At 41.3% G+C, this 18,999-nt stretch overlaps 1 long non-coding RNA gene across 1 annotated transcript; it reads left to right on the top strand.

Moving 5' to 3' along the window:
* The first annotated feature begins 13,920 nt into the window (after nucleotides 1-13,920).
* Nucleotides 13,921-18,612, top strand: LOC311582700. The gene is made up of 3 exons (XR_014774199.1): nucleotides 13,921-14,031; nucleotides 17,657-17,717; nucleotides 17,845-18,612. It is a non-coding gene; the product is annotated as an uncharacterized lncRNA (long non-coding RNA).
* Nucleotides 18,613-18,999: the final 387 nt, after the last annotated feature.

The following is an 18,999-nucleotide window of genomic DNA, read 5'->3' as shown; positions in this document are numbered from 1 at the left end:
TACTCAGAAATTCCCTTCTAGCTTCCTGATCAAGAACATCCACAGCAACACTGCATGCAGCCTAAAGTTAGCAGGGAATTCATTAACACAATTTTCATGTTCTTCTTGTGACTACTGTGTCCTATCAACAAAAAGGAAAGATTAATATGTCATATATAAGAAATGGATTCAAGTATGGTGTGATTACAAGGTGTGTGTATGTATGTGTGAGAGAGAGAGAGACAGAGACAGAGACACAGAAAGAGAAGCAGAGAGAGAGAGAGACAGAGAGAGAGAGAAAGAGAGAGAGAGAGGAAGAAGAAGAAGAAGAAGAAGAAGAAGAAGAAGAAGAAGAAGAAGAAGAAGAAGAAGAAGAGGTGGATGACCAAAGAGTGGAGTGAGTCACAGCCCTGTTGTCTCTGTGAGAGTTATTTTGGGGTAACTTATTCTAAACCACTGATTCCTGTGTTGTTTCCTCACTAATTCCACATGATGTTGCCTTTCCAATGCTACATTCTAGTGTTTTCTCTACAGTTGACCCACTGCCTAATGGTTGACAAGTCCATGATTCAGATTTTCTTTACAAACTGCATAGGGAGTTTTCCTATACTTTGTCCCTGAACTGAGTTATCTTTTAAGGCTCCTTTTAACTGCATGATGTTGCTTCATCACTGAAGTAGCCAACCAAGACCACAGTGGGCTTAATGTCATCAAAGTAATAGCCAAGATGCAAGATCACCCCACACAGGCACTTAGCGTTCCGTGAAGGACTTCTCATCATCATGTGTGCCTCCCCGCAGAAATTGGGAGAATAGTGGGAATGGCTCTCTGGTGTTTCTAACACTGAGGCAGTCTGGATGTAGCAAACCCACCGTGGAATGTGATTGTGTGAGCACTGACACTCAAGTCTCCAGATGAAGACCATTGTTTCAGGTGTGCTTGGTGACACATCAGCAACACATGGAAGGACCTCAGGAGTGAGCAGGACCCCAGGAGTAAGCAGGACTCTCTTTTAAACCGTATAGAATGGATCAGAAGCACGGGCCCACTTGGTACGGGACCTTTATTCTCAACCAGCAGCTGAAGTGAGATTTCCACGGCGACAAGGGAGATGGTTAGAGAGATAGGGCTTTTCCCAAGACTAAAATTGAAACCCAATCTCAATTAAGTTAAGGGATCTTCAATTAAGGCTGTCTGGCCTCTTTGGCCTTACTAGCTCTCAGGAGCCAAGACAGGATCTCCTTTGGCACCATATGTAGAAGAAGCATTTCCCAGTAAGACTTCTCTTAGACTGTCAGTTCTCCACCGCTCTTAAACAATGGAATTTTTGTTTTGAATCTCACTTGAATTTTCACTTTTGAATCTCAGCCCTGGATTTGTCTATCAAATGCTGTTGGAAAAGCGAAAAGCACTATATAAATAAAACATATTGTTTTTAAAGCCTTCATTGTGGAATACCAAAGGGAGGGGCAGTAAATCTGGAGTCAACCAAAGCTTCCATCGCATTTGTCATCTTGCCAAAACATAAAAGGACAGTACTAATTTTGTATTGCCATTCCATTGATAATGACACATGGAGATGTTTCAGAGGGAAAAAGAACATGCTGAATATGTGACACAGATATCATCGTGTTATGAAGAGGGGAAGAGAAAGGAGAATAAAGTGGTTTCTGTGTTATAAGACAAAGTTTTTAAGCAAAAAACATTAAAATAACTTATTTAGTAAACTTCCAAGAGAATTTATGACATGCATGCTCACTGGAAAGGAATCATAAGCTGGCCATTCGTTGTCTTTAAACCTCTGAAAATGCTGAAAATTGGCTTTTACTCTTTGAGCATGAATAGAATATTTCTTCCCCAAATAGAATTTGTTAATCAGTTTGCTTCATAGCAGAGCTAATGATACCCTATATGTATGCATATGAGTATATATGCATGCATGTATGTGTGTATGTATGTGCATGTATGTATGCATCATCTATCTACATATCTACCTACCTATCTCTTAAGAAAGAAAGTAAATGCTTTACTAAAAGAAAAAAATAAAGAAAAATGTCAGCTTTGGGGGCATGCCCATCTGGGCTGGTGAATGGATTTGACCTGAGTCCTATTTTGTGAGAGCCCAGCCTTTAAGAATTTTAACCACATTAATATCCTTGAATCCTTACAAGATAAATATGAAGTTACTCAAAATCCCAACTATGTTAGAAGAGTCACTAAATATGTAACATCACAGAAGGGCCATCCTGGGGTTCTCTACCCCTGGAGCTGAAAAAGAATGTTGAAATTTCTTGGCAACAAGTTTAGAGCATAATGTTTTTAAATTAGTTTCTTCATGCCAGTACAAACAAATATCAAGTATATTTTATATCAAGTGTATATTCTTGGGATGGAGAATGAAGTAACAAAATGTATCATTTCTGTCATACAAATTAAAAAAAAAAAACACCAAACCTCTTCACAGCTAGAGGAGAGACAGGTATACAAGCACTGTAAACAAAGGCCCATGCAGCTTTCATCTTTTGTTCTGAGTGCACATCACATGGTGAGGACAGTGGAGGAATTGCTTAACTTCTTGGGAGGTTCAGCATCTGCTTTACAAAAGTGACATCAAGGGAAATGAACTGGAAAAGATAAAAGAACTTTCTAGATGAAGGAGAAGAGAGGGGGCTTACAGAGATAGAAAAGCAAGGGCTTGAAAGAGGAAATAAATGAATGAAAGCCGGATGAGAAGGAAACTCAGGTTGGGTGCTGTAGGAGCGGAACCTCTGTGAGGGATGCACACCCTTCAAAGGCCTTGAGAGCTTTCGGCCCTTAGGCAAGAGATGGCAGCAGGAGGCTTTGTAGCAGGAGAGATGTTATCAGAGCATCTCTCTTAGGAAGAGAAATTCTGAGGCTGTGGATCAAGACTCAAAGAAACAGTAATGGCAAGAGATACCAATAAACTAACTCAGTCCTGGACTGTAGGAATGGGGAGGGCAGCGGGGATCTGAGAAGAAATTATAAAGAAGATAGAAAGGAACGTCATTTAATGGATCTAGGCCATGTGACACGTACAGTACACATATTATTTGGTCTTTATAACAACGCTATGAAATAAGTGAGCACTGCCGTTAAAAACAGGTCATCGATAAGGCTAACAACTGACGCAGGGACACAAGCATTAAACGGCGGAGCTAAGATTTGAGCCAGTGTTCTTTAGATAACAAAGCCTGAACTACTTTTTCTCTCTACTCAGAATCAGAAGGGGTTAGTAAAGAATTCAATATTTCTTCACTTTCCTCAACTTTGTGAGAATCCGTCTGAGTATTCCCACCTGTGACGGCCCAGGGGAACGATGATTCTGGCAGGCCACATTTTACAGAAGAGACCAGTCTTGAGGCCACGCCCATGTTCACCCTGTGTGGGTCTGCGCTTATTTTCTATCATCAATAATGAATTATCATGAACTTCAATTCCAGAGGCCATGACTTCCTGCACGCATGATACAGCCTGAGTCTTACAGATATCTCATCGCTCTGGTCTTTATTCGTATCAGCCTCTCTCTTTAATATTGTGTTTGTGCGCATGTGTGTGCCTGTACACGCCACAGTTCAAATGTGGGAATCCGTCTTGGTCTTTCCACCTTGTCTTTGAGGCAAGGCCTATCTTGCTTTTGCTGTTGCACTCATGCTGTACTCCATCAGCATCTTATATAGATTCTGGGGATTGAACTCAGGCTCAGCAAGCCCCTTTACCCAGCAAGCCATGTCTCATGCCTTCTCCCCATTTCACCTTTAAGGACCAACATAATCTCCTTTTTATAGAGTCTGTTGATTGACAGATTTGACTCTATCTGCAGTCTCAATTCTCCTTCAGTATGGAAGGTAACATGCTATTGACTGACTACTCAGATTAAGGTGGAGAAATCTTAGGGGAGGGAGACCGTATTCTGCCTATTACGAATTTCTTTTCAGTGATCCATATTTTATTTTTGATTTGCTGCTCCTGGACATTTATAAGGAGAAGATTAGAGAATGACTGGCAAGTGAAGAGTTAATTAGACATCCAAGAAGCACAATGTCCTCTTGACAATGTTGAATGTGGGATATACAGGGGGCTAAGAGCTGGGCAGCTGGAGAAGGCAGCTCACATCGTCAAGAAATGCTCATCAAGGCATGACCAGTGGAAACCAGGACATCAGTCACCTGGGAAACCAAGTAAACATAAACATACAGCCATCCATCACTGCCATCTGGAAGAGATTGGGTAGTGAGGGTCTTCCTGTCAGGCCTTGCTGCAGTATTTATTTGTATAGCTGGAGACTCCAGACCAGCCTTTCTGTCAGCAGCGCTTCAGAGAAGAGCATAGGGCCGAGCTTCAGCCTAGAACTAAAACACACCACCTTCATGCATGCACGTGGATGTAAATATCGCCAGCAGACAGCTCACTCAAGAGATAGGTGCCCACATTTCCAAGTCTAAACAATCGCTATAGGCCATACTAGGAGGCCCAGTGTGTTCACTGGCAGTACTATCTTTAGAAAAGTCTGAAGCCCCATGAATGGTGCCTGTGTTCTGCTCTGTCCAGAAGCTATGGTGTCCAGAGTCGTTCCTCTATTAACTTTGCGGAGGTTCACGAGCTCAGGTCTGCATGTGTTAGCAAAGGATGCCTTGAATTGGACCCCTGTATAAAGGGCTATGCTAAGAGTCCTCACTGATGGTGGAGGGTGTGTTTTCAGCTGCTGCCCTAGTAGTGACAGATGTGCCCTGTTCCCATCACATGCTCCTGCTCTGTCTGCAGAGTGATCCAAAGGGTATTTGCAAGGCGGACAGCTGAGGTTGCAGAGGGCAAGTCTGAGGCATGGACCAGAGCTAAGTGAAGTGACCCACGTAGGGGACAAACCTATGACCTTGGCCTGAGAAGCATCACATCTTTACAGGCTCAGATAATAGGGTGCTCTGAAAGCTGGTCCATAGGCAGCACTGAAATGGGCAACACTGAAATAGTCCAAGGTAGCCTTGCCTGTCTTCAGAAAAAAAAAAAAAAAAAAAAAGAACATTGAGATCAGTCTCCTGCTGTTCTGTCTGCTCATACCTACCTTCGTATGCTTGGGGATGTCTCATGCAGTGATACTAAGAGCCGTCTCACGCATTCTTTTATTGTTACTGTTATGTTCAGTGCTGGGGATTGAGCCTAGCCATATCCCCCGACCAAAGCAGGCTCTCACAAAGTGTCCCAGGCTGGCTTTGAATTCATTCTGTAGCCATGCCAAGCCTGGCCCTGTGATCTTCCTGCTTCAGCCTACAGAGTGGCTGCAGTCACAGGCCCATGACACCAGGCCTAGGTTCAAAGACTTTCTTTTAAAATGATATCTGAGGTTTATTAAATGAGCATGGGGAGAGAAGGAAAAGGGGGAGAGGCACCCGAGAGAGAGAGAGAGAGAGAGAGAGAGAGAGAGAGAGAGAGAAAGAGAAAGAGAGAACAGGAAAAGGAAGAGGAAGAGGAAAAGCCAAAGACTTTTTAAAAAGCATTCCTTAAAAGGTTTATTTACTCAGGCAGGGAAGTGGTTGTGCACACCTTTAATACCAGCACGCAGGGCAGGGTGGTGGTGGTGGTGGGGGACAGAGTCAGGCAGATCTCTGTAAGTTTGAGGCCAGTCTGGTCTATAAATTGAGTCCAGGACAGCCAAGGCTACACAGAGAAACCCCGTCTTTAAAAAAAAAAAGATTTATTTACTCATTCTGTATGTGTTTGCATGCATGTATGCATGTGTGTGCACTTGCTGGCATGTGCCTTCAAATATGCATGTTCACCATGTGCATAGTGGGTCCCCAGGGAGGCTAGAAGAAGTGTTGGGTCCTGTGGAACTAGAGTCACACATGACTGTGAACCACCTCGTATAGGTGCTAGGAGGTGAGCTGCAGCCCTCTGCAAGGGCGTTAAGTGTTCTTACCTGTGGAGACTATGGCTGTTCTTCTGCTCCTCCCAGTTCCTCCCTCCCTACCCCACCCCCCCAGATCCATTCCCCTCTGCCTCTCAGGATTCTAAGTGATAATATTAAATACAGTAAAAATAAAATATAATAAGTTAAAACTGAAGCTATTACATTGGAGTTCGACATAACAATAAATAGAAGAAAAAGAGCCCAAGAGAAGGCACAAAAATCAGAGGTCCACTCATTCACACACTCATGTAAACACACACATATATATAAATATATATATTTATATTACTCATGCACACTCATGTATACACACATATATATGTACACACATATATTAAATATATATTACTCATTAATACTCATGTATACACACATATATGTACACACACACACATATATATATATATACATCACTCATTCATACACTCAGAAATCCCATGAAAACACTCTGTATATTCACACACACACACACGCACACACACACATATATGCACAAACACACCGTATACACATGGCCTGGTACAGACCCATGCAGACTCTCACTATCTGTGAGTTCATATGGCCTTTTGTCACGTGAACAAGCTGTAATTGCCTTTATTTTTATCGACTCCAGCAGCCCATCTCATCCTGGACAAGTCACAGCTCAGTCCCTTGTGGCTACTGTACAGCAAACAGTACAGCTCCACAGGTGCCTGTCTTCATTGGTCAGCGCTACTAGTTAACATCTGACTAACCTTCTACAAGGACACCTTCCTTTCATCAGGTCCTTCATGGTGGCCACATTGGTAAGTACTCACACTTCTACCATACAGCTAAGGAGACCCAGGTTTAATTTCAAGTTCCTTGGTGACTGGGCTAGAATTTGGAAGCAGGTGCTTTAGATCCACTGTGCTCTCCCACACAGCACCTCCTGCGGCAGCTCTGGAAACCCCAAGGGAATGCAGGACATCTGGGGTTGCCTTTCCGCATGTGGGTGAAGACGCTTTTAGCTTTAATTAACTCGCACAACAGAGCTGCTTTCAGCTAACTGGTTTAGGTAGACACTGCCACGTTATAGATGTCACTCCACCAGCCGATTGGCCCAAGTTTCAGCTTGCAAGCTCCAGTCTGACCCCTCCCGTGCTTCTCCCAGTGCCTCAGCCCTGGCTGAGCAGCATAGGCTCTGAAAATAAACACAGTTGACGGGGTAGCACGTGTCTCCCATGCCCGTTCCAGGCACTTCCCTATAGCCCGTTACTTTGTTCATTTTAGAGTTCCTTGTTCTCTTTCCTCTAGTAGTGACATGTGAAGAAACTTCTCAACTACCCGTGGCTCGCATAGATGGAATTTGAGTAATTTCCAAATGTTAAGTTTTGCTCTGGCTGGTCTACAAAGACTCATGGCTGGGAACTCTGCTACTGTGTGTATGTTTTTTTTTTCAAAGTCCAAATCATCTTTGGAATAGGTAACCATTTTCTCACCCAAGCCATGTCTAAAGAGGTCTGGTCTCCAGACTGTATCTGGAATTTTAAAAAGGCTCATTATAGCATACACACACACACACACACACACACACAAATGACCGTGGTCTAATTTTAGACCAGCCGATTCTTAAAACCTCGTGCCTTCTGTCTTAAACCCATCTCTTCTCCCTGTCAGATCAACTTGACAGACATCAAGACATGTAAGAATGAACATAAAAGGTTGTTCCTAAAATATACATGTGATTTTTCTCTTTTTCCTGATTAACACACCGTTAAGGTTCAGTATATTCAGCAGAATGTAATCCAAACCTTTTAACCATGTGATAAACCTCTTTGCGTGAGGACTGTGCTACCCCCCCACACCCTTTGCACACCCCATACCCATGCCACAGTCTTACAATATATTACAATACAATACAAGCATCTCTGCAAGTATTCCTGAAAATACCCGGTGTTTGTGGACCAGTGAGCTCTACATCCGAGCACTGTTTTTCCACCCTCACCTCTGTGCGCTTTGCTACTTACTCCTAAGCAGAATCTCCACCCCACACAGAGCAGGTCGCTCCTGGCATTATGAATCTTGATGCTGTGCAGACCTCTTGCACAAAGTCTAGCGCAGGCTGCTGCAGGTTTCATTCACAAGACAAACAAAAGTACAGGAGGCAACCGGAGACAATGCCTAGGACTTAGAAGTGGGTGTTCTAGTTTACTTCTTTTTTTCATGAATTATTGGCACTCCTTTGCCTATCGAACTCCCTGCATATGAATAAGAATTTGGCTGGTGAGAAGGAAGAGATCTTTGAACAAAGATTTCATCTAATGGTGAAACACGTGTTCTCTAAGGGTGCTGAACACCACTACCAGCTATCGAATGCAGCCTACGATAGGAGAGTCTGTCACTGAGCTGCAAAAAGGACAAGAACAAAGGACTAAGCACAGCATATCACACACATGTATTGGGTTATTTTGCTGACCCATTTTATGCATAAATATTAAATGTAAATTTGAAAAAGAATGAAGAGCAGCTAAACTCATACTGTGGATGAATGTGTGAAAAGTACAAAGTCTTAGGAAAAACTTTGGCACATAATACATATCACTCATATATACATGTATGTGTATTTCTCAAATATATATATACATATATCTGAGAAGTAAAAATATGTACAAACATACACATATATACATAACACATAGATATAGATGTTTATAATATCTATAGCTGTGATTTTTATAAACTGAAAATTTGAAAGCATTAACCAGTTAGCTAATGAATAAGCAAATATGACAGTAAGTTGGTGCAATGGAATATTTTTCAGCAACAAAATAAAGTGAACTAGAGATACATGTGCCCCACAAATACATCTCGAAAGTGCTATGACAAGTGGAAGAAGCTCAAAGGCCATAAACTTAGATGACATTTTGGCAAATGCAAAGTTAAAAGAACAAAAACATATCAGCGGTTGTTGGTAAGGTGAAGGCTCAGGGAAGGACTGGACAGCAGCACATGAAGGGACTTCAGGTTGAGGGCCACGTCTCACAGGGAAGGACTGGGCAGCAGCACATGAGGGCACTTAGGGGTGGAGGGCCACGCCTCAGTGTGACCGTACATGCTGCCTACTGGACTGTATGTCTGTCAGAATCACATTGACAATGGATGATATGGGTGATTTCAATGTCTGTAAACCACTCCTCAAATCTCTTTCCTCACCACCCCTCTCTTTCCTCCTTTCTGTCTCTGTTTCTTTTGGGGGAATAATGCTTAAAGAAAGAGAAAGCTCCCTCAGATAAACAAAGGCAGTTTCCTCCCCTTTGGAAGAAGACACAGATCTAACCTCGTTTTTTTTTCCTATCTGACCTCACCCCTTGATAGAAACCAGAAATGGTGAAATTGATATTTGCTGAATGGAAAAGAAAACATGAGGTTGTTTTAAGTGTATAAAATTAAGTATAGGTTTCAAGCAATGAATTAAGGGTGCATTGTGATAACTGAATTATGGGATATGACAAGGGAAATGAACAAAAGGATATTTGAGAAGCACATGAAAGCTCAGTCCTTTTGAGTATCAAGTAAAAGTTTACTTCCCAGATGAGATTACTGTGGATCATAACTTAAGAATTAAAATGCACCCAACCACCTTTAGAATTTCTTATTTGATTTTTAAACCACCATAGTGCCATTTTGGCTAAGAAAATATCTGAAGCTGTATTTCACATGAACACCACTCTTAGAGGATTAGATGCAAGTGTATTTATACTTATACTTCATGGTGGCTTTCAGAAGCATTTTTATTAGTAAAGTAAAAGGCAAAAAAAAAAAAAAGAGTTGGGCAGTTTTCAGGCTATATAGTTAGAAAGAAAAGTTAGCCTATTCACCTAGAGTTGATATTTGGAAAAAAATCAGAAAACTGTGTGCTTATAATCACAATGTGTAAAATGTTTTAAATAGGTCTGGCCTTTTAAATATATTTAAGGCTTATGTCAGAAGTACAAAATAAGAAAGTATAAATTCCATAACATAACATTTACAGGTGAAATGCTTCACAAACTTTTCTGTATTTAAATTTCAGAGTATTTTATTGGCATCTATTTAATGTGAATAGATCTGACTTTAATATAATCAGTTCCCTTCCGGTCACTGACACTCTTTGGCCATGCTCACCTCACCCCCTTCTCTCCTCTTAGTCACACTCACCTCCCCGTTAGCGCCTTTGCCCTCGTCTTCCATCTGCTTTCATGCCATTTATATGAATAAATAGATTATTTTTGTATAAATAATTCATAGAAATGTTTTAAACAGACTTGGAAGGCATTTGAGATGTAGCCCAATGGTAGACTATGTAGTCACCATTCACAAGGCACTGGGTTTCATCCCCAATACAGCAGAACAGAACCGCAAAAGAAAATGAATTTGGAAGAATTCACATTTGGGTAGTATCTTGAAGTCTCTCGGGCTTTCTACTTAGTTCTAAATAAGACCTGACTGCTTCATCTTTAGGAGGCTCTTTCAAAGTAGTGACTGTTCTGTAGGGAGATTTGCTTTTATAAACCTGTGACTTAAGAACATTTTGTAGTCCATACATACAGGGTGAGAAGATTTCAAGAAGAAAACATTAATTTGATCATTTTGGGGCAATCTTAAGTTCAGGGTCCCTCGAGTGGATGCACAGTAAAGGGAAACATTTTTAGAGCATGCCACCCAAGATTTTGGTTATAAAGTAAATGATTAGATTCTAAACAAAATAGGAAAATATGATTAAAGAAATTAATAATCAATGTAAATGTAATAGTAATGAATAGGGATCTACTATGAGATGGACCAGCGCTGGGGTTTTAACTGTGTATAAATATTGTCAAAGACAGAGAGGAAAGAACAGTTTTAGATACCCAAGGGCATTCCCAAAGATGTTTAGTGTTAGTTACTCTCCCGTTACCTCTTCTTTGTCTTTTCCTCCTTCTCCCACATAAACTTTGCCACCCATTATTCCACTTTCTCTTCTCGTGCTACCATGTTCTCCTATCCCCATCTCCTGACACGCCCCTAAGGTTTCTTCCCATCTTCGGTAGGCTCTCTAACTTAAAGACACACATCTAAAGGTTCACATCTGGAATCCACATAAGAGACAGCAGATCTCAGAACAAGTACTTCCAATTCCACCCATTTACCAGCATGTTTTATAATTGCATTTTCTTTACAGCTGAATAAAATCCCATTGTGTGCACATATCACATTTTTATTTTCCATGTACCAGTTGTCAACCATCTCGGTTGTTTTCATTTCCCAGTTATTATAACCAGAGCAGTGATGAACATAGATGAACAAGTATCTCTGAAGTCAGATATAGAATTCTTTAGGGATATGTACAAATGTGGTTGCTAGGTCAAATGGCAGTTCTCATTTTATGGCTTGTTTGTTTGTTTGTTTGTTTGTTTGTTTTTAATCAGAATACTAGTTGCCACATTGCCTGTGCCAGTTATTACCACCAGTGACAATGAATAAGTGTCCTCTTGCCCCACATCCTTGCCAGCATTAGTTGTTTGTTTTCTTAATCTTAGCCACTCTGTGAAAACAGATAATATCAAAGAAGTTTTCATTTCTATCACCTAATTAGCCAAGGGTGTTGTACAATATTTCTTAGGCATTAAATTTGTTTGTTAATTTCCTTGGTGTTTAGTTTTTTGTTTCTTTCTTTTCTTTGTTTTTGTTTTTGTATTGTTTTTCAGAGCAGGGTCTTTCTGTGTATCCTTGGCTGTCTTGGAACTCACTCTGTAGACAATGCTGGCTTTGAGCCTGAGAATCACCTGCCTCTGCCTCCCAAGTGCTGGGATTAAAGATGTACACCACCACCGCCCAGTGGTGATTAGGTTTTTTGATTATTTTTGTATACTCCAGACATGAAGTTTTTGTCATACTAATAAAAATAAACTTCCATTCCACAGGCTGCATCTTCAATGATAGATGGTCCCTTTGCTATGGAAAGGTTTTTAACTCATGAAGTCCTAATTCTTGATTGTTGGTCTTAATTCTAGATACCCCTTCTATAAGATTCTTAAGCACACACATGTGTGGGTGCACAAGTGCACAAACACACACATTATAAAATCTTATATATATGGGAGAGAGAGAGAGAGAGAGAGAGAGAGAGAGAGAGAGAGAGAGAGAGAGAGAGAGACTAATATATGGGAGGAAAATGCCTCTCTCAGATGCTATGGACTGTCAAACAAAAGCCTTGTGTGGGAGGACCTGCTTAACATGCACAAATACCCCGTGTTCAATCTCCAGTACCACGAAAGAACAATACAATACATTCTTGAAGATGAGACTTAAAGGAAATATTTTCAATAGAATCAAATATTGAATATCTGAGGACAAATACAATCAAGCATATGTATCACCAAAATAATCATGAAAGCAAATTTTAAAAGAGCTAAAACAGATTCCTAGACTAGAAAATTCAGTATTGTACAAATCAGGTCCCCTCAAATTGATCCACAGATTTAATACAGTATTATATCACTCAGATACTCTTCTAAGATGTAGACACAATCTATATGGCCATGTAAAGATTTAGGAGAACAATTAGAAAGTACTGGAATATTTTTCTAGCATATATAAGAATTGGTATATAGCAACAATAATTAACATAGTGTGGATGTGGCACAAGATAAACAACTGGAGCAATGAGACAAAATATGAAGTAGAATCAGATCCAAATAAAAACACACTGGTTCTTGCAAAACAGTAGATTCTCATTTCGGTCAGCGGTGCGTAGCCAATTGGAATCTCCAAATGCAGAGGGAGATAAAGAAGAATATTAAGCCACAGATTATAGAATATATTTCAGATGACTTCACATCTTAAGGCAAAATACAAAGCAGAAAAGCATTTATAAGAGAATTATATTTTCGTGATCCCAGAGCATGTAAGGGTTATTTTATTTTGTTTTTACTGAAAATGATTTTTATACGGTATATTCTGATCACAGTTTTCCCCTCTACCAACTCTTCTCAGATTCTCCCCACACCCCCAGCTACACACCTTCTTTCTCTATCTTTTTGGCAAACAAAATAAACAAGTAAGCAATAATAATAACATAATAATAATATAACTATATTTTTTCTGATTGTTATTTTTATATAACAGCATACACTTAATATAAACTGTTAACCTACTGAGTTTTAATTTTTACTTCATCAATATAAGTCCTTACTATACTCATTTTTTAAAATAAATTCTCAAAAATCTTTACACAGCTGTTACAGTTTCCCCTTACCACTCTCAGACCTTGAGTGCACACATCTCTTTTGAGACACGGCATACCCCATCTCTCCTCCTTTACTCATTTCTTCCTCACCCTAACTGTGCGGGGCAGCATCCCATGGCCTAGTGTTCCAGACTGTATCAAGAGAAGGGGGTAAAATGAACACCGTAACCATCTCTGTCTGGTCTCAGACACACTGCAACCAGTTGCTTCCCACCTCTATGGTTTCCCTGGTGACAGACTGTATCCTGGAACTATGACAGGAAATGGAACCTCCTGGCCTGACTTCCTTCCTTCCTTTCTCCCTTCCTTCCTTAACTTGCTTTTGTCAAATATTTTTGTTACAGTAATGAGAAAAAGTAGCTAATTAACAGAATTTTCGTATCAAAGCCGGGAACATAGCTGTGACAAACCTGACTGTGTACTTGTTAGGGTTTTGGAGCTTATCTGTAGGAGGAACATAGGAAGGTTTTGGAACCCTGAGCTAGAAAAGCCCCCCAGTGCTGTAATCAGAGCTTAATGGGTCATTCTGATGAGAATTTGTAAGTGATGAGCTTGAGTGCCAAACTCACAAGGGATGGAGTTGTGGTTAATCATAATTTTCAACTTTACTGCATTAAGAGGCATCTTAGAAACAAATTTCTAAGCATTTGTTGGATGTTTCAATAGTAAATTACTTGAGATGGCAAGATCCCCCCAAAATTTTGACAGCACCATTTATTCGATGAGTTGGAGTCCTGGACAAAACCAAAACAAAACAAACAAACAAACAAACAACAACAAAAATAAGTTGAACACCAGCTTCATCTCTGTATGCGTCCTAGCTGTAATTGCAGTAAGGCCACTGATTCGAGCTCCTGCTGCGTGACCCCCTGCCCATGATGGACTGCACCATCAACCTGTGAGTGAAAAGAAGCTCTTCTCTCCTTAAGGTCTTCTGGAGGTATTTTGTCACAACAATGGGAAAACTAACTAATACAATATAATCCATATTGTGGCTTAATTGTGAAATATCCCTCATAGGGCTCATGTATTGAACAGCTGGTCCCCAGCTGGTAGAACTGCTTGCAGAGGTTACCAAACTTTTAGAAGGCGGAGCCTTCCTGAAGGAAGTTTATGACTGGAGGGTGGGGCTCTGAGGATTTATAACCTTGCCCCACTTCCTGTTTTGTTGTTGTTTCTGGACTGCCAATGCAGTGGGAAAGGCCAGCCTCATTCTCCTGCAGGTGTGGCTTTCCCACCACGACAGGATGTTCCTTTCTGGAACTATCAGCCAGGGTTACTTTGTTTTTGTTTTTGTTTTTGTTTTTTTCCTCACAGCAATACAAATGAAACAAATACAAGTTACTTATGTCAACATTAAAAAATAGATTAGGAAGTCAAGGTGGCTAGACATAAACAAATAGTAGACAAGGCAAACTGTTGGTTTATATATTCCGTGTTATCATTTGAATCTGTAAAAAAGAGAAACTTCCGACAACTACACTGACCATCAAGTGTTTTTGTGAACTTGTAGATTTTGTTTTGGTGCTGAATAATGACAGGATTTGGACCAGAAGAAAATAGTAACATCCACAAAAACAGATTTTTTTCTCTAACAAATTTAACCAAACTCAGTGTCTATGAATAGATGAGTGCACAACCAAAAGGAGGGTAGAAACATAATTCTATTATATACTGTTACATAAACTACAAATAACATTATGCTAAGTAAAATAAGCCTCATTAGAAAGAATAGTTATTGTTCCTTTTTTTTTTAATGAGGAACCCAGAAGAGAAAAATTCAGAGACAGAGCTCAGGATGTGCTGAGTTTTGGAATAAGGACTAAAAAATGGGTACAGAGCTTCTGTTTGAGATGATAAAAGTTCTGAAAATGGAGATGGATGGCAGGTACACCACACTGTGAGTGTTCTCAGTACCCCTGAAACATATGCTTCAGATGGGAAAATAACACCATATTGCTGTAGTCTTTCATTTTAAGGTAGTTTTGTGCTTGACAACAGCAGGGCCCATGCTCAAATATTCTACCATTGAGCTAATAATTAAGCTATGACAGCCTTCCTAATTGAGCCGACATTCATAAGATTTTTCTTCTAACTCTAGGAGAGTTGGAGTGTTGGGGGATACTCAGGGACCCTAAGTTGAGATCACCAGCATTCCTGAGATGTTGAGCAGCCAGTGACCTATTTGTATCTACAGGGAGTCCTGACAATCTGTGGGTGCAAAGTCCAGATTAACAGGCCCTCAGGTGGTGCTGTCACAAGGGTGGAGTCTGTCTGCCTTTCTGTCCTGTGGTGAGAAATAGCTGCTTTCTGGCTTTCAGGGTCAGGATTGGTAGGGACTCATATTAAAATATCAGAAAGGTCGAGAGTTACAGGGACTTGGAGGCTTTCAATAGAAATGGTACCAAATTCAGTTGAGAATCCCGAGGGGAAAACCTAGAGGCTGCCCATATGTAGTGCCTTCTGAGCATCATTTCAGTGAAAGAGTGAGAGCTGGGTGAGAAAATTGAGGACCTTGATGAATGTGTTATGCTAGCCCTTCCACGCCCCATATCTCTTATTGCTATGAGGGAGTTATTTTTCAGTCCTGGCCTCTGAGAGCTTTTCAAAGACTGTGCCCTGTCCTCGTGGTTCCAACAGGTAGCCAACAGAGTAGAGAAGCTCCGATCTAGGTTGTGGCTCTCACTCTGCAGTCACCTCAAAACAATGGTGGCACATACGTGAGAACCACAGGAGACTCACACAGCCCTCCCCTCTCCTTGTCTTCCAAAAGACTCAACTCTGATAATTCAGAGACCCAAGTGGCCCTTGCTATTTATAGTTTATTGTCCACAAGAAGAAGGAACTTCAAGGGAGCAGGAGAAGCCACAAGAGAAGTTCCATCCCCTAGAAATGGTCACAAGTCAGCCTTAGATGAGAAAGAAACCAACTCTCATCCAGCTACTGACCACTTGCTGTTCTTACAGAGGACCTGGGTTCAGTTCTCAGCAGCCACATCACAGTTCAATGCTGTCTATAAGTTCAGGTGGTCTGAACTAGGTATGGATGCGGTATAATCTATGCATGCAGGCAAAACACTCAGACACATAAAATGAAGATAAACGAGAGAGAGAGAGAGAGAGAGAGAGAGAGAGAGAGAGAGAGAGAGAGAGAGAGAGAGAGAGAGAAAGCGCCAGCTCTACTTATAACTAACAGATGGTGTTATTGGCCAAAACCAGGCCATTTAGGCCTCTGTTGACCACTTTATCTTTAATGTTTGATAAACTCTCTGCATTTGGTCATGGCTTTGAAGTGTCTTACAAATACCTCAGACTGCACATGTAAGAAATACAAAAGTGGTTGGAAAGGAGCACAGTTATGTCAAAACTTAAACTAGACTCATTTAAAAGTCCAAAGAGCTGAAGAAATGGACCTTTGCACACACATACAGAGATACTTTTTAAAAAAAGATTTATTTTATTATTATGTATACAGTGTTGTCTGCTTGTTTACCTGCAAGCCAGAAGAGGGCACCAGGTTACATTATAGATTGTTGTGAGCCACCATGTGGTTTCTGGGGATAGAACTCAGGACCTCTGGAAGAGCAGGTGGTGCTCTTAACCACTGAGCCATCTCTCCAGCCCCCAGATACTTTTTAAGCAACAGGAGGAATTATGAATGGCAGAGTTATTCATGAGACCCGAGGAAGGACTGTGCCTGGAAACTGACAGGAACAATTGAGATTTCAAGACATCCAAGTGAAAGGTTTGCATGTGTGGCCCGAGAACCACAGTGCCCAGTGCGTGCTGCACCTCCACCCCAATCAGAAGTTAGTCTCTTTTCTTTCATCATCATTATCTGGTCAACCAAAATTAGGTATACCAACTAGAGCTTGTCTAATTCCGGAGAAGGCCGGGGCTGTCCTGGAATCTGGAGCTAAGTACAGTTCTTACTCTTCAACATCTTACAGCATCATGGTCATCTCTGTCACCTCAAACCCAAGTCAGCGTCACTTCAAGGGAACGATGTGACCTCATCTAACACTCGTCATGACTGTGAAGGGTCTATTCCTTTCTGCCACATCCATAAATGATAGAGATGAGTTGAATCACTGGACTTAGCAAAGGTTAAAACTGGTCCAGGTTGGCAAAAGATACCGGACAGACTACATCAGCCAGAATAAAGAGGAATATGCTGAATTCAGAACTGTGGAAGTCTGACATTTCTTTCTATTGACTAAAACTTAATCCCCCCTCTAAGTTTTTATAGCTAAACCACACCAATTAAAGTCCAGTCAGCGTCACAGACCAAGTAGAAAACATGTACCAAGAGAAACTACTCTCGACTGGCTTGCGTGACTGTGGGGCTGGCTGGTTAAGGCTCAGTCCCCGGGGGAGGCTGTCTAGAGGATGGGTTGGTGCTCTTGGGTGGACCCTGCCATCAAGGACAGAATTTCTGTTTACAGGATAACTTCAGTCCTGCTTCTAGAACTCTAAATGGATAAATCAGGGTTATCTGTTTTGTTTTGTTTTGTTTACACTTAGGCCGTCAATGAGGCACACCTTCGGCTGTATCTGTGAGGGTGTTTCCAGAGACTTATAACTCGTAGGGAAGCCCACCATGAGGGTGTGTGGCACTTTCCGTGGGCTGAGTTCCCAGACTGACTAAAATGGGGGAGGGGGAAGGATGCCATTAAGGCTCCACCATCCCTCTTTCTCATTATTGTTTCCAGGTCCTCTGGGAAGTAAGACGTCTCCACTATGGGCTCTCAGTACCTTGAGTTGTGTCATCTACGCCTTCAGAGCCATGGTGGACCCGGCCTTCCAAACCATGGCTAAAATAAACTTCTCTTCCTTAAGGTTGCTTCCTGCCAGATACTTAGTTACAATCTCACACACAAAAATCAACTAATAGGTCTCCTTTATCTAAAAGTTTATTGATCATAAATGTAAATTATATTAATGAAATACCTTTACAGCAGCACCTGGGTTCATGTTTAGTTGGATAATGGGACTGTAGCTTAACAGAGTTGTCATGAAAGACCAACAAAAACAGGTATTTGAAAACTAGACTGTTCTCAATTAAAAAAAGAAAAAGCTTTCAGATTAAAACATAACACAGAAAGGGGTCCCCCAGGCCCTTCCCTGACACTGGATACGGATGTAGAAAGCACAGATGTCAGTAACTGGAGGGGGTGTCAAGCGATAGTCTTCTTATGTCTACAAACCGACGATTTGGTCCTTCAACAGATTCCAGTAAATACCTAATATTTTCCAGCCTCTGTAGTTCATGATGGAAAAAAAAAAGATCTGTTACCTTCAGAGGGTCACAGATTGGTGGGAGAGACCGAGAATGAGTTTCAGCCACTATGGTGAATATGCGATGGCTGCTCAGATATGGCTTCCAGATCTAGTTTGTGAAATGAATGTGGGTTTTCTGGAAGAACTTAAGCAGAGGCTGGGTGTAGGGTGTGGGATGTAACCTGTCGGTGTAGGGTGTGGGGTGTAACCTGTAGGTGTAGGGTGTGGGATGTAACCTGTAGGTGTAGGGTGTAGGATGTAACCTGTAGGTGTAGGGTGTAGGATGTAACCTGTAGGTGTAGGGTGTAGGATGTAACCTGTAGGTGTAGGGTGTAGGATGTAACCTGTAGGTGTAGGGTGTGGGGTGTAACCTGTAGGTGTAGGGTGTAGGATGTAACCTGTAAGTATAAGGCATGGGGTGTAACCTGTAGTTGGAGAAAAGGGAAAGCAGGAGGGTCGCTGTGTTGACAGTCCTGTTTTCTAGACCGCACTGGCTGCCACAGAGTCAGCACTGGGGCTGTGAGTCACATTGTAAAGGGCCAGATCCTCACAGACCTTGCTGCTTCAAAGTGTTACCACCTGGTCCA

This window comes from Acomys minous (assembly GCF_964271855.1).
Source record: "Acomys minous genome assembly, chromosome: 14".
NCBI classification, from domain to species: Eukaryota; Metazoa; Chordata; class Mammalia; order Rodentia; family Muridae; genus Acomys; species Acomys minous.
This window is presented reverse-complemented; position numbering and strand designations above follow the sequence as displayed.